The following is a 12153-nucleotide window of genomic DNA, read 5'->3' as shown; positions in this document are numbered from 1 at the left end:
TAGAATCATTGGAATAATTTCTATAGTTTGGGCCGTGTTGAAATGTTTATTATGTGGTATTATGACAAAGTAGCCCAGTTAACTGCTTTTTAATGTTGTTTTGCAAGACCTGTGTCATGTGACTTCAAACTTGACACCTCATTGGCTGGTTCTGAGACAAGATCGATTGCTTTCAGTCTTAATTTACCGGAAGTAAGTTTTGCTTTTTCAAGCTGCAAATTTGTCAACACTGAATTTTTATACACTGATTTTTTTATACACCGAATCGTTTTTACACTGAATTTTTATACACCGAACTTTTATACACTCAATTTTAAAGCACTGATTTTTTTTTTGAATTTTAATGAAAATGTCAGCATAATTTGATGTAAAAAAATTAAATTCACAAAATTTTATGCAAAAAATTCAGTGTCAAAAAAAGCTTTTGTAATAAAGACACAAACTAACTTCCATATACAACACGTAAGAGGAGTGTGGATCGATCCATAATTTGGTGGTGTCGAAACCAAGGGTAGTGTCAGCGTATGATCGATACTTGAGTAATTAGGTCGATATTTTTATGTTCTGAATTTTTTTTTTTAATTATTTTTGTTCATCTCTACAAACTCAGGGAATAATTCCCTAGACACAGTAGGACTTTGAGGATACAAATGAAAGGATTTAAAAAATAAGTACATAGTAGTTTTTACCAAACCCAAAACCAGTGAAGTTGGCACGTTGTGTAAATGGTAAATAAAAACAGAATACAATGATTTGCTTATCCTTTTCAACCTATATTCAATTGAATAGACTGCAAAGACAAGATACTTAATCTTCGAACTGGTAAACTTTGTTATGTTTTGCAAATATTAGCTCATTTGGAAATTGATGCCTGCAACAAGTTTAAAAAAAAAAAGTGGCAAAAAAGACTGAGAAAGTTGAGAAATGCTCATCAAACACTTATTTGGAACATCCCACAGGTGAACAGGCAAATTGGGAACAGGTATGTGCCATGAATGGGTAAAAAGGAGCTTCCATGAAATGCTCAGTCATTCACAAACAAGGATGGGGCGAAAGTCACCACTTTGTGAACAAATGCGCAAGCAAATTGTCCAACAGTTTAAGAACAACATTTCTCAACCAGCTATTGCAAGGAATTTAGGGATTTCACCATCTACGGTCTGTAATATCATCAAAATGTTCAGAGAATCCGGAGAAATCACTGCACGTAAGCGGCAATGATCGTGACCTTCGATCCCTCAGGCGGTACTGCATCAAAAAGCGACATCAGTGTGTAAAGGACATCACCACATGGGCTCAGGAAAACTTCAGAAAACCACTGTCAGTAACTACAGTTTGTCACTACATCTGTAAGTGCAAGTTAAAACTCGACTATGCAAAGCCATAGGCATTTATCAACAACACCCAGAAACGCTGCCGGCTTCGCTGGGCCCGAGCTCATCTAAGATGGACTGATGCAAAGTGGAAAAGTGTCCTGTGGTCTGACGAGTCCACATTTCAAATTGTTTTTGGAAACTGTGGACGTCGTGTCCTCCGGACCAAAGAGGAAAAGAACCATTCGGACTGTTATAGGCGCAAAGTTGAAAAGCCAGCATCTGTGATGGTATGGGGGTGTATTAGTGCCCAAGGCATGGGTAACTTACACATCTGTGAAAGCACCATTAATGCTGAAAGGTACATACAGGTTTTGGAGCACCATATGTTGCCATCCAAGCAACGTTACCATGGACGCCCCTGCTTATTTCAGCAAGACAATGCCAAGCCACGTGTTACAACAGCCTGACTTCGTAGTAAAAGAGTGCGGGTACTAGACTGGCCTGCCTGTAGTCCAGACCTGTCTTCCATTGAAAATGTGTGTCGCATTATGAAACGTAAAATACCACAACGAAAACTGTTGAACAACTTAAGCTGTAAATTGAAAAGGATTTGCAAGTCATTGTATTCTGATTTTATTTACGAATTACACGACGTGTCAACTTCACTGGTTTTGGGTTTTGTACTTTTGTTTGGGTATTGTGTACTATTGACTTTGTTTTGCTCAAACAATTGTATGAAATAAAAGACGATACGAAACAAGTTATGGGAATGATATCTTATAAACTATAAATTATAAATATTGTAAATACTATATACAACCAATACAACTATTCAGAGCTATTAGTCAGTTCCTCCAGGATTTCGTTGGCTTTTTTTTTTTATTGTCGTAGCTGTAAATGCTTGATTTTGCGGCAGCTTTTTCCCAAAATGGAAGCAAATGTTGCGAAATGTTCACTTTTTTTCCTAATAACATTGCGCCAGGTGGTGTTTTTAACCAATGTGTTGTTTTAATTGTTTCTTGTAACCCCAAAAGGCTAAGGTTCTCTGACGTCTCCTCATGATCCATGCAGATGATTACTGCTCGGCTTGCCTGATTTCACATGGGAGCCGTTTTTATTTTGCACGGCTCTCATGCGCAGGCCGCGGGAACTCTCCAGGGACACGCAAGATGGCCACCGCTTTAACGATACATTCAGCACTGTACACTACAATGTTCCTTCTTCTCCCTATCTTCTTCTGTTATATTCATATATGTCTGTCAGTTATATATTAAACATTTTTTGTATTTATCATTAAACAAATCGACATTTATTAACACAAGAACACACACAAAAGTACCGAAAATTGACAGCGGTATCAATTCCCAGGTAATGCACTGCAAAAAGTCAGTGCTAAAAAAAAAGAAAAAAATTAGGGGTATTTTATTTGAACAAAGCAAAATTATCTGCCAATAGAACAAGAAAATTTGGCTTGTCAAGACTTTCCAAAACAAGTAAAATTAGCTAACCTCAATGAACCCAAAAATACCTTCAAATAAGTATATTCTCACTAATAAGTGCACTTTTCTTGGTAGAAAAAAATAAAATAGGGACCTTTTTGCTCAATATGAGGGTGTTGATTGATTGATTGATTGAGACTTTTATTAGTAGGTTGCACAGTGAAGTACATATTCCGTACAATTGACCACTAAATGGTAACACCCGAATAAGTTTTTCAACTTGTCTAAGTCGGGGTCCACTTGTCTTAAAATGCATTTTAAGACAATATGATTTGCCTGAGCGGCTAGTAGACCCCGAGAGTAACAAGTGGTTGCCTTGTTGCCTTTCCATTAAGAACAATAAATTAGTTTTTAGTATAAGTTTGCTGGTTTCAAGAAATGTAATGCCGAGCGCATATCATTATGCCAAGATAATGGCACTAGCATTTACTTCATTTAAGAATATTTTTCAACATATTGAACAAAAAGGTCTTTTTTTTTTCTACCAAGAAAAGTGCACTTGTTATTAGTGAGAATATACTTATTTTAAGGTATTTTTGGGTTAATTGAGGTTAGCTAATTTTACTTGTTTTAGAAAGTCTTGACAAGCCGAATTTTCTTGTTCTATTGGCAGATAATTTTGCTTAGTTCAAATAAAATACCCCTCATTTTTGTATTTTTCTTCTTGTTTTTGAACACCGACTTTTTGCAGTGTGGCTGCATTATCCTTTCCATCCTTACCCTGTTCATCCTTTGTAACTGAGCTACTGTTTGGAACAATTTCCCTTGTGGATCAATAAAGTCTGTCTAAGTCTAAGTCTGCATACTTTTACGGTGTAAAGTACAATTATTGTCACATGATCTATCGACACATTTGACATGCAGCACTAGCTTAGTACGGCGGTCCGCCATGTTTGCCATTTGAAAAACCATCGACATATCTCTGTGTTCATTAACTGACTAGTCAGCGGTCAATACAAATGAACAATCGACGACTTGAGCGTTTGTGTGTTGCTGTGATGGTTGCGGGCTCGTGACATTCCCAAGATCATCTCATTCTGTCCATGCAGGACACCGTGTCCTTGGAATGCTCGCAGTCACATGACTCTGTGACGGCCCGGCACGGGATCATGCATGTTCATCGTGTCGGCCATAGTAGCTCCTCATCTCCCCGCACAGCATATTCTGGTGTTGCTCCCTACGCAACACAGGCACTCATTAAGGATGCCGTATTGACTGCGGCGGCTGAGCGGGGAGGGTAATAGGCGCAGTGGTGGTGGGCGTGAGGGGGTAAGGGACTGCTTGAGTCTCATAGCAGGAGAGCAAGGAAGGTAAAGACCAAATGGCAGTAAAGCATAAAGAAGGAGTGCATTATTGTATTTACTGATAATCACGTTGGTTAGTCGTCGCATGACAGGGCTATTCAACTACGTAATGAAGAGGGCCGCAGTTTCAAAAGCCCAAGGGCTCAGCGGCCGGACATCAAAATGTGGACGTTTCGTCAGAAAGCGCCTCCGCAGGTCAGTTAGATAGTTAAAAGCATGAAGAAACAGAAGCTGTAGTGCAGGGGTGTCAAAGTCATTTTAGCTCAGGGCCGCATGGAGGAAAATCTGTGCACACGCGGGCCGGACTATTAAAATTAGAGATAAATGCTTTAAAATGTAATATCTGAAATTATCGGTATCGGTTTCAAATTTATCGGTATCGGTTTCAAAAAGTAAAATTTATGACTTGTACACGGACGTAGGGAGAAGTACAGAGCGCCAATAAACCTTGAAGGCACTGCCTTTACGTGCCGGCCCAGTCACATAATATCTACGGCTTTTCACACACACAAGTGAATGCAATACATACTTGGTCAACAGCCATACAGGTCACACTGAACAACTTTAACACTGTTACAAATATGCGCCACACTGTGAACCCACACCAAACAAGAATGACAAACACATTTCGGGAGAACATCCGCACCGTAACACAACATAAACACAACAGAACAAATACCCAGAACCCCTTGCAGCTCTAACTCTTCCGGGACGCTACAATATACACCCCCTAGCCCCCCCCACCCCCCAACTCAACCCCGCCCCCCCAACCCCGCCCACCTCAACCTCCTCATGCTCTCTCAGGGAGAGCATGTCCCAAATTCCAAGCTGCTGTTTTGAGGCATGTTAAAAAAAATAATGCACTTTGTGACTTCAATAATAAAAATGGCAGTGCCATGTTGGCATTTTTTCCCATAACTTGAGTTGATTTATTTTGGAAAACCTTGTTACATTGTTTAATGCATCCAGCGGGGCATCACAACAAAATTAGGCATAATAATGTGTTAATTCCACGACTGTATATATCGGTATCGGTTGATATCGGAATCGGTAATTAAGAGTTGGACAATATCGGAATATCGGATATCGGCAAAAAAGCCATTATCGGACATCTCTAATTAAAATCATGGCATTAAAACTAAAGAAATAAAGACAACTTCAGATTGTTTTCTTTCTTTTGGCCAAAAATAGAACAAAAACATTCTAAAAATGTTACAATAAAAATATAGAAAAAAATACCGGCAGCGGTAAAGTTTAGATCCATGAAGGAAAGAAGAAAGTGAATGAATGTTTATAACTGAATACATTTACATGTGCATAAAAATGTGTTTTCTTTTGTATCATTTTTTTGAATGAATTAAGTAACGTTTATGACAACCTTTTTCCAAAACACAATATAGAATGTGAGATATAACAGGATAATGCATACATTTATCATTTGTTTTTAAAACGGTTACAAAAAAGTGGGACCCCAAAAATTTACTGTGGGACCCCATTCTCTTTCGTGTATCGTCTTCATATGTCCATCTTCGTGTCGTGTAGCCACTCCCTCGTCTCAGGTCCCACTTGGAAGAGGCCCTCCTCTGAAGGTGGTCTATGCCGGGGACAGGTGGTGATGATGTGGTCGGCAGTCTGCTCAGGCTCCCCGCACTCACACGCTGCACTGTCTGTTAGCCCCACTTCTTCATGGACGCTTTGAAGCAACCAACCCCTGTGCGAAGGCGGTTCAGGAGGGTCCATTGCCGGCGAGGTAGATCTTCTCCCTCCACGCCACCTCCAGGATCCTGTATGTAATGGTGTCCTGCTTCCATTCCGCTGCCAGCCAGGCTTTGGTTGTCAGATCCTCCGGGATGGAAATAAGCATCTCTTGTGCGGCCTGATTGTATGGGTGGCGGGACTTGAGTCCGCTTGGAGGTGTTGCCATGGTGGTGGTTTCATGGAGGAGGTGCCAGCTGTGTTCCTGGGCTTTCTTTGCCAGGGTGAGGGTAGCGGCCTCTCGCCGTAGGCCGGCTGGCGCTATCCCTGCTAGGACTGGCAGGTAGAACACGGGGGTGGGTTTCAGGCAGCCACTTATGATCCGGAGGGCATTGTTGATGGCCGTATCGACCTTCTTGGCGTGTGGGCTTCTACACCAGGTTGGGGCACAGTACTCAGCTGCAGAGAATACGAGGGCTTGTGTGGAGATACGTAGTACCTTGGCCGAGGCCCCCCACGGGGGAGACGACAGCAAGTAATGAGATATGGTGCAAGACCAGCTCATGAAACGAATGTCGCCACCCAATCGTCACGCTGTCAGATCAGGGCGCAAGAGGCCAGGGGGACGCAAGCTCACGTCAGGGCGGGCAGCCATCCCGACCATCGAGCGCCAGGGCCTGACAGTGCTCCAGCTAAATGTCGAGGGCCTCACCACCGCCAAACTGGACATCATACGCCACCTCGCCGACTCCCATGAAGTCGCGGCCGTCCTCCTTCAGGAGACGCACTGTGGAAAAGCAGACTTTCTCAGGTTGCCCGGGTTCCACCTCGCCGGCTCCATCCTCAGCAGGCAGCACGGGATGGCCACCTTTGTCAGGTCTGACCTCAGCTGGACAGCCACAGGCCAATCCCCTCCAGGCGCTAGTCTCGAGTGGATGTCCACGAGGATACAGACAACAACGGTTGTGAACGTGTACAGGCCCCCACCATCTGTACTGTCCACATCGGCCCTCCCAACTACCCCGGCACCCACCATCTATGCCGGGGATTTTAACTGCCAGCACACCGACTGGGGATACTCCCACACAACACCGGATGGGGAGACGCTGAGCGAGTGGGCCTCCAATGCCAACGCCCATCTCCTGTTTGACCCCAAAGAGCCACCAAGCTTCTACTCCTCCAGATGGAACACCTTCACCAACCCAGACCTCGCCTTTGCTGTGTTCCACAGTAATGACCCGATGCCAAAGAGAAGGGTCATTGACAGGTTCCCCCGATCACACCACCGACCATCTGTCATCAGAATACCATCACTGGTGCAGCCGGTCGCAGGGAAGCCTGTCAAAAGATGCAATTTCCGGAAGGCCGACTGGTATGCTTTTTCTGTTGACACAGAGAGAAGATCTGTCACCCTCCCGGACCCAGACACTCCTAATGTGGATGCTGCATATGCAGCCGACTGTGAAGTGCTGACAGGGGCAGCGAAGAAAACCATACCACGAGGCTACAATGCAAACTACATCCCGGGTTGGAACGAGGAGTGCAACCACCTCTTGCGAGCCCACCAGCAGGCTAGCTCAAGAGCTGAAGTGGATGCGACAGCAACGGCACTGCTTGAGAAGCTGGACGCCACTCGCAGGGCTAGATGGACAGAGGTCGTCGAGTCGATTGACTTTACCCACTCCAGCCGTAAAGCGTGGCAGACCACAAACCAGCTCTCAGGAAGAAGTACACCGCCTCCCAAGTGCCCTGTGACAGCAAACTCCATTGCAGCCCAACTCCTGAAAAATGGCCGCTTCCCAGACGCAGACAAAGAGTTTGCCCGCTCAACATCCCACGAGGTATCCAGTCTCTCTAGGGCGGCCAGTGTTAATGCCAACCTGTCAGGAGATTTCACACCAGCTGAGCTCAAGGACGCTATGGCCAAACTCAAACAAGGCAAGGCACCAGGCTCCGACAACATCCACCCAGAGTTTGTGATCCACCAGAGCGAAATAACATCTGCCTGGCTGCGTGCATTCTTCTCTGCGTGCCTCCAGAGGTCCAAGCTCCCAAGGGCATGGCGACGGGCCACTGTCATAGCCCTCTTGAAACCCAACAAACCTGCAGATGACCCCAAGTCCTACAGACCAATCTCGTTGCTGTGCGTCCCTTTTAAAATCCTGGAGAGGATGATACACAGCCGAATTGAGCCAGTAGCTGACTCACAACTTCCGAGGGAACAGGCTGGCTTCCGTCGGGGCAGGTTTACAGTGGACCAGGTGACCCTTCTCACACAAGATCTCGAGGACAGCTTCCAGGCCAAAACCAAAGCTGGGGTGGTACTACTGGACCTGACTGCTGCTTACGATACCGTCTGGCACCGCGGACTCCACCTGAAGCTGCTGAGAACAATCCCGGACCGTCATATGGTCAACTTCATCATGGAGATGCTGTCAAACCGCAGCTTCATTCTCCAGACCAGTGATGGCCAGCGTAGCAGGCTCAGGAGGCTGAGAAACGGGGTCCCACAAGGGTCTGTCCTCTCACCGATGCTCTTCAACATCTACATCTTTGACCTACCGGTGACGACATCTAGAAGGTATGGATACGCGGATGACCTAGCCATCATGCTACACCGGCCCACATGGAAGGCGGTTGAAGAGGGTCTCAATCAGGACATGGACGTCCTGGCTGCCTACCATTGAAGCTGGCGACTGCAGCTCAGTGGGACCCCATTTTTATGACTTGATGGGGTCCAGGGACCCCCATTTTGAAAATTCCTAGCGCCAACACTGATGGAGTATTGGTGCGTGCAAAACAGCAGCAGGCGGCTGTGGCCTGCGGGCCGGTTCTAATACTAATCAAATATCATCCCGGGGCCATAGATAATTAATTTGCGGGGTGGAAGTTTTGCAGTCTTTTCCTTCTTTAGTTTTATTTCTTTACACTTCTTCCTTCATTTAGGTTTCTAAGACTGAAAATATGAAAATACAATAAACATAAAAGTATAACGTCCATTTTGTATTTTACATAAATAAAATAGAAGGTTTAGTGTTAATATATGCACACAATAAACTAAAAATGTTTAATTACGCAACATTCACAAACCAAACATTGCACACAATGTATGGGACTTATCACAATTAAACCTAAGGTGTAGCGTTGTCGCCCTCTACTGGTCATATCTAGCGCTACATGTATTAAGCGAGGTTTGATTGCCAGAGTTACTCTCAGACAAAAAAACAACACGAGCACAAATACAAAAGACATCAAGAAGTCAGCAATTTCAATGAAAAAAAAACTAAATATCTTTATGCACAAATTATAGTGCATAAACCCTATAGTGCATAAACCCTAGTTTTAAGGGTTTGATGGTTTCAGCAAGCCTATTTGGGTGATGTTCGGCGGGCCAAATGAAAAGCTTCGGCGTGCCGGCAGTTGAGTAGACCTGACGTATGGTGTATTTGTGTATCCATAAATGTACAATGTAAGTACTACAATTAATGATTGATGGCTTTATCATCTCCAAGCAAAGCTGAAGTTTCCTATTCATATATGTCGTTTCTACAACTTGTCTTGTTGAACAACCATGGGCAACAGAAGACAAAAACAGGACAAAAAACACCTCATAAGTCAAAAATACTTCTGTTCATAGCATCTGAGGACTAACCTCATTGTGACATTAATCATCTGATATAAGCAAAAGACTGGATTATATCGGCCTGCATTAGAATCTCTTATACTTATGCAAAGCTGGACAGCCTGTAACATCTAAATGTTCTCCAATAAGTACACACAGTTGGTCTTTTCTTCTATTTTCGCCAAGCCGTATACTAACATGCAGCTAGACATCAGCTAAGCACACAAACTCGTCATCTGTAATATGTGTGCCTCATTGAACAAGATTGCAGTCTAAAACGACACATTTGCAACATAGAAAGTACCAAATAGTTGTAGTTGCGTACTACTTGCACATACAAAGTCTACAAGGCAGAAGTGTATTAGAACATAACCAATAACAAATGTGTCTGCATCGTTCAATTTACCGCGTCATGAGCTTAACTTAATCACCCCCTAAAAAGACCACTCCATTTAAACTTAAAGACAGCATACATCCATTTCAGACAGTTAAAGAGTACCGTATTTTGCGGAATGTAGAGCACATATAAGCCGCACCCGCTAAAAAACTATGTTTCCATATATCAGCTGCATATGTTTCCATATATATGCTGCAGGTATATATGTTGTGAAATTAGTTATTTACACAGAAATATTCTATAAATGTTTATTTACATACCTTTATTGATTCCAAACAGTGTCTGTAAAACGGCTGATCAAACAAAACAGATGTCATTGCTATGGATCCACTAGCTACGGAAGCTAGCTCTCCAGTTAGCTGAACAGACTCAATAACTCCACAGTGACGTCTTGGTGATCATATTGTTTCAGTTTCACAAATTCCTCAGTTCACTGAGGAATTTGTGAAACTGAAACAATATGAAAATAATGCCATTGTAATTTAATAATACTAACAGACGCGTAAAAGCGTTAGCATGTTAGCTCATGCTAACGACGCTAGCATCATTACATTACGATAGCACGTACAAATATGCATGAAAACCCTCCTACAGACATCACACATGGGACGGTTTAGTAAGTATAAACAGTTTTAGTTATGCTGTAAAACTTACACACGTTACATGGAGTGATGAATGAAGAATCCATATGAGTAGAAACGTTATGCACAGCTGGAATACAAACACAGCCATTTTTTATAATGGCTGTTATTGGAGAAAAATAAAAGCCACCAAAATAGGAGCGCAACACAAGAACTAAAACTCTACACACAGGAAAACAGCAAAAAAGTCCAAATATGTCAGGGTGTGACAGGTGGTGACAGTACACCTACTTTGAGACAAGAGCTACATTGATGCATGCTTGGTTATGGTTTAAAGTCATATCCAACAATTGCGACGACTTTTTACTGTCAACTGAGTTTCATTTTCTAATGATTTCTGCTGGCGGTGTGCCTCCGGATTTTTTCAACGCAAAAAATGTGCTTTGGCTCAAAAAAGGTTGAAAAACACTGTCCTAACCAATTGTAACATTTTTGTAAGCCGAAATTTCTGAATTCGCACATTTCCTAATCAAACACGGGGCAGAAATCCGAGGTGAGGCTGCGGCGACTCGCTCCTCTTCGCTCAGTACACAACGATCCTCCAGAGTGCGCAGTCATTCCTAACCTGGGTTGAACGCCGCTCGCCTGTTTGTGTTTGCCAGCATGTTGGCATTATAATGTTTGCAGACACATTTATTACACATTGCGACTTTCCACAGTCTTCAGTGGAAGTGTGACATCAATATTCTTGCTAATCGGACAATAAAATTCCGGGGAATGTCACACAACAGTCTGACTCACTGTGAAGAGCCGGGGCTTGTGGCGAGGGATGGGTACCTTAAACATTTGAACCAATACAGTACCAAATTTGGTTACTGTTGGAATCGCAAGCGGTACTCAACAATACCAATTTTTGGTACTTTTTGTGTGTGTTCATGTGGTGTTAATTAGTTAAACAATAACATATATATTTTTTATTAATATTTAACAGTGAGCTGATAATAATAATTGTGGTGTTCAGTTGTTATATATTGTTTCTTATATGCATTCTTTTCAGTTTGTCCTAGTTGTGTTGCCGTAGTCAGAATGTAGTCTATAAACATTAGGTTGAATGTTCCAGTCTTGTCTTTTGTTGAGCCCTACAACGTGTTCAAATAACACCATCATTGCCCCCTTCTCTCTTGTGGAGGAGGGGGGGGACACACAGGTCCGGTGGCCATGGATGAAGTGCTGGCTGTCCAGAGTCGGGACCCGGGGGTGCTGCTGCGCTGCTGACCAGTCCCCGCTCGGGATGGTTTCCTGCTGGCCCCACTATGGACTGGACTCTCACGATTATGTTAGATCCACTATGGACTGGACTTTCACAATACTATGTCAGACCCACTCAACATCCATTGCTTTCGGTCTCCCCCAGAGGCGGGGGGGGGGGGGGGGGGGGGGGGGGGGGGTCCCTTTGAGACACTTGTGATTTATGGCTATATAAATAAACATTGATTGATTGATTGATTGATTGATTGATCATTTATGACCACGGCTGTAGAAAGACTATACAGAAACAACGCGCATGGACTCACCTCAGCAGTGTACAAAACTGACTATTTTCCCGCGCATTTAAAAATCCATAAACCCTTATTAGCAATTAAAACATATCTCTATGTCAGGCCTGGGCAACTATTTTGACTCGGGGGCGGGGGGGCAAATTTAGAGAAAAAAATGTGTCTGGGGGCCGGTGTTACATA

General features: G+C 43.4%; 1 protein-coding gene across 7 annotated transcripts in view; it reads right to left on the bottom strand.

The window, feature by feature from the left end:
* The window catches only part of cacnb2a (calcium channel, voltage-dependent, beta 2a), a 190779-nt gene that overhangs the window by 46814 nt on the left and 131812 nt on the right, over positions 1-12153 (bottom strand). The gene's annotated exons all lie outside the window — the stretch shown is intronic.

This window comes from Entelurus aequoreus, linkage group LG15, assembly GCF_033978785.1.
Source record: "Entelurus aequoreus isolate RoL-2023_Sb linkage group LG15, RoL_Eaeq_v1.1, whole genome shotgun sequence".
In the NCBI taxonomy this organism is placed as follows: Eukaryota; Metazoa; Chordata; class Actinopteri; order Syngnathiformes; family Syngnathidae; genus Entelurus; species Entelurus aequoreus.
Note: the sequence above shows the minus strand (reverse complement) of the source record. Positions and strands in the feature narration are given on the sequence as shown.